The following is a 5,000-nucleotide window of genomic DNA, read 5'->3' on the forward strand; positions in this document are numbered from 1 at the left end:
AGGGCAATGTGACGTTCTGACCTGCTCGACCAACAACCACATCACTGCTGCATTCACTGACTGTGGGAAGAAATAAACAGAAGCAAACAGACAAGGTTTAGTTAAATACCAGAAGTAAATCTTTGAAGTACCATCTGAGAATGCACTATATAAATGTGTGAGTTGGGAATGGACATATTTACTGTATGACTGTAATAATGAGTGTAATGCTGTAATAACTTATTCTGAATATTTGATGATGTGTATGATGATGTCTTCTATGTTTTACTGTTTTTAGTTTGTCAAAGGTTGCGTTCCGAATCGCATACTTTCTACTATATAGTATGTAGAAAAAAGATTTAGGATGTCCCGATTCTTGTGGCCAGATTTAGGATGGTTAGAAGTACCCGGATGTCCTACTTCATCCGGCCAAGATTGTTAGTGTTGAAAACTGCATCCTATTTGGGCGATTCTGACCCACAATCCGGTGCGCACGTGAAGTGACGTCACATCGACGAAGCCTCCATATGAAAACAAACGGGGATGCGACGGATATAAAAGCAAGAGGCAAGATCAAGGCGCAATGTTATGATGAAATAATAGAGTAAAAGTTTGTCCCAATAGTATGCCTAATGCATCCTAACTAGATTCTTTTTATCGTCGGATGTAGTATGTAGAATAGAAAAAATAAAGAGTATGCGATTCGGAACGCAGGGTTTGTGTTTTCCTCCTCCCCTGTCTGTCTCATCCCATCCCTGGTTCTTCATCTCCAATCATCTCCCCTTCTTATACTCCTGGATTCCCTGCAGTCAGTGCCAGATCATACTTTGCACTACCCACGGTATTTATACGTGCCTGGCTACAAGTAGGGGAGAACGGGGTAAGTAGGCACACTTTTTACTCTAGTGAGAATTGCTCATCACCTAAACATCTTTCAATTGTCATTCCTACATTAAATTGAAGCTTAAGGTGTTGGCTTGAAATGTGTACCCCTCACTTTTTCTATCTTATTGTAATAAACTAACCCCATCAAGGGGTTGGTTGTCACACACTATGCCTATGGGGTTGTTTGTCACAAAGTTATCTTAATGGGAATAATCTTAAAAAGAAGGCAAGAAAGCAGAACTAAATTTGAAAGTTTAATTGCATTGTCAAGTTGACAAATAGGCCTACATAACTTACTGTAGCCTGGTCTAGCTTGGGATGCACTGGGTTGTTTTGATTTTGTTGCCCTTTTTCTTTTGCATGCTAGCTGCCTTTTCCTGCTCTATTCTCTCCTTCTCTGGGGTGTCAGTGAGGATACAGCTTGACAATTTATTTCGTTATTGGGTTCCTTTTCTAGCTGCAGCCTTTGGAATACATGTGACAACCAACCCCCCAAAAAATGTGACAACCAACCCCAACTTGAATTTCTTGCTAGCATCAAGGCCAACAACCATCTGACAACTAATTAGCTTGCTAACCACAATCTAAACTATAGTTTACCCTTCACACTTTGTATGGGTAACAAGTGTTTTCTTATAAACCCATTGTGTAAAAGCCGAGAAGAAAAATACTGAGGAGCTAAATATTTTCAATTTTACATGAAAAACAGAAACAGTCGTCTCACCTCAAATTCAGCAGTCTAACTCCAAGGAAGACTATGTAGGAGACCTCTGATCCCAATTCTGGATATTTACATACCAACATTTCACAGACAGCGCCTTCTGGTTCCGAGATATAACGATTGTGACAACCAACCCGTGTGACATATTACCCCGTTCTCCCCTACATATGACCATCCCTGTGTTCCAATCCCCACACTTCCCTACTATTTAGTATGCCAGAAAAAGATTTAGGATGTCCCAATACGTGCACGTCAATTGTGGTATGCTGAAAATACTTAAATGCCCCACTAACTTCAATAGCATTTTGGAGTATTCATTTTTATCCTTGACATTTCTCAACATAATAAAAAAAAATCTTCCTCATTCTGATTTTTTTTCTCTCCTGTCTGTGGCCCTCAAACTCTTCTGTACTTTAGTATGTAGTCTAGTAAAAAGACTAGAACTCTTCTGTACTTTAGTATGTAGTGTAGTAAAAAGACTAAAACTCTTCTGTACTTTAGTATGTAGTGTAGTAAAAAGACTAAAACTCTTCTGTACTTTAGTATGTAGTGTAGTAAAAAGACTAAAACTCTTCTGTACTTTAGTATGTAGTGTAGTAAAAAGACTAAAACTCTTTTGTACTTTAGTATGTAGTGTAGGAAAAAGACTAAAACTCTTCTGTACTTTAGTATGTAGTGTAGTAAAAAGAAAAAGTATGTGATTTGGAACGCAGGGGATGACTTGCTAGACGTAAAGCCCTCGACTTCCTGTTGTTGCATTTAGTACAACATCGAAGTCTTATTTTAGACAACTGCTGACTTCTGATAATCACAGGAAATCTTTTCATCGTGCTAAGGCTGTTTGTTACTCTGACAAATATCTTTGCGTCTGTATATTTCTCCTATACAACCATCTTTAACGGACATTATCTCAACATTGTTATTTTTTTCAATACTCTGAACCAAAAATCTCAACTTCCAAAACACTTACGTCAACTAAACTTTCCATAATCATTCTCAGCACTATTCTGAAGGTTATTACTGAAGGATTTGTTCATATGTTGTTCACTGTCTGATTTATGAGACATTTTCTTCTTAAAAACATGATGAAAATGCATTTTAAAGACCTGTGCATAGTATTGTTTGATTTATAAAATCAACAAAAGGCTGTATCCAAAATTGGTTCTTCTGTAAAATCGTTGTAGTATGATTTTTTTTTAAATGTTTCAGACATTTAGATGTTTGGATTTTAAAGGCTTGTAAAGGTTCATTTAATTAGCTGGATTAGATATTGACACATTGACATAATTTCTTAAAACATTTTTGAAAAAAAACTGTTAAGACCTAAAGAGCGGATTACCTTTAAGGAGAAGGAAAAGCAGAACGATCGTCATGATGGACAAAGACACACTGACACTCTGACACCACACACACACACACACACACACACACTCTGACACCACACACACACACACACACACACACACACACACACACACACACACACACACACACTGTTCTTAAAAAATCCCATGTTGGATTCAATCCAACTTTGTTTTACTTTGAAGACATTTTCTAACATATATATTTCTGTAAATGTTTATTTAGTGTCCGTGTTATCGCTCTCCTCATTTAGTCAAATAAAAATACAATCACGTACTTTTTCTTTTGAAGAGTTTTAGTCTTTTTACTACACTACATACTAAAGTACAGAAGAGTTTTAGTCTTTTTACTACACTACATACTAAAGTACAGAAGAGTTTTAGTCTTTTTACTATACTACATACTAAAGTACAGAAGAGTTTTAGTCTTTTTACTACACTACATACTAAAGTACAGAAGAGTTTTAGTCTTTTTACTACACTACATACTAAAGTACAGAAGAGTTTTGTCTTTTTACTACACTACATACTAAAGTACAGAAGAGTTTTAGGGCCACAGACAGGAGAGAAAAAATAAATCAGATAAGGAAGATTTTTTTTGTCGAGTAATGTCAAGAATAAAGACAAATACTCCAAAATGCTATTAGAGTTAGTGGGGAATTTATGTATTTTCAGCATACTACAATTGACCTGCATGTATTGGGACATCCTAAATCTTTTTCTGGCGTACTAAATAGTAGGGAAGTGTGGGGATTGGAACGCGGGGCAAGTAGAGCCTTTGCAACATACTTTTCTGTTCATTAACTGTGGAGTGAGCGCCCTCTGACGGTCACAGAGGGAACTGCAACACAACATGAACACGCAGCTTCTAGTTTCATGGGATTGTGTGTGTGTGTGTGTGTGTGTGTGTGTGTGTGTGTGTGTGTGTGTGTGTGTGTGTGTGTGTGTGTGTGTGTGTGTGAAGTGAAACTTTAAAGTCACACTGTGTAGTTTCAGAGGAGGGGGATTTGTTTACATTCACAGAGCCTGCAGTTAGTTTACTAAACATATTTTCTCTACATGTAATTCTTAGTATTGAATAATTCTATCATCATAAATCAAATTATTCTGAGGAACCTGGAACCAAACGTAAGACTAGAATATGTTTGTAAACCAAACTGTGGGCCCTGCTGCTGTGAACAACAACAGTGAAACAGTAACTTTTCAGGAAGCTTTCTAACTTCAAACAGTGTTCCAGGGATCACATTTTCCCTGTGAGGAAAGTTTGTTTTATTCAGTTATGAGAATAAACCTTAGAAAATGTTTCACTTCTCTGACACACACAGAGTTACACACTGCAGCTTTAAAGGATATTGAATTGAAATGTAATTGAAAATGTGTTTATTTCGAACAAGAAAATAAAAATAAAAACAATAAAATAAAACGATGAAACAAGTTGACAGACAAATAATAAAGTAATATTTACAAACTATGAATGAAAATGAACACGTCAGCCCTTCTCTCAGGGTTATTCAGATTTGATCAGATTCCTAATAACTGATAACGGAAATATACATTTTTTATCAATATAATTTTAACTCATGACCAATTACATATTAATCTTAATATTAATGCGACATGATGCTAAGATTACAGTCTACTGTGATTATGATCTTTATCATAATAAATATAAATGACATAATACCAAACATAGGCCGATACATTTACATTTGTGAAGAAAACAGAGGCAGCCATGTTTTTAAAACGTTTTTATTTATGAAAAAATTAAATTGGGACGTGTTAAGACATCCAGGTATTATTTGGTACACTGCATCTGACATTAGCCTGGCACCGCCCGCCTGCTACTTCCGCTCAATTTTAATGTCCCTTCAGTAGTCAGTCTGGGTCTGCGGTATATTCGCGGGTTTTCTCCGTACAGATTTTTACCGGTCCAATCAGCGAACAGAGTGAGTGGCTGAGAACAATGACGTTGAGGTTGTGCGCCAGTTTCAGTTGTAGTCAGAAGCCGGCGCATGACATACGTCACGACCAAACGTTATGCGATTGGTTGGCAG

The 5,000-nt window shown here is 36.7% G+C and overlaps 1 protein-coding gene across 1 annotated transcript in view; it reads right to left on the reverse strand.

Moving 5' to 3' along the window:
• Positions 1-4,696: 4,696 nt before the first annotated feature.
• The window catches only part of LOC307260220 (hepatitis A virus cellular receptor 2 homolog), an 8,758-nt gene continuing 8,454 nt past the window's right edge, over positions 4,697-5,000 (reverse strand). The window contains exon 8 of the mRNA XM_080040395.1: positions 4,697-5,000. This exon is cut by the window's right edge and continues 617 nt beyond it. The gene's annotated coding sequence lies outside the window, so the exon portion shown is untranslated.

Source organism: Ammodytes marinus, assembly GCF_949987685.1.
Source record: "Ammodytes marinus genome assembly, chromosome: 14".
NCBI classification, from domain to species: Eukaryota; Metazoa; Chordata; class Actinopteri; order Uranoscopiformes; family Ammodytidae; genus Ammodytes; species Ammodytes marinus.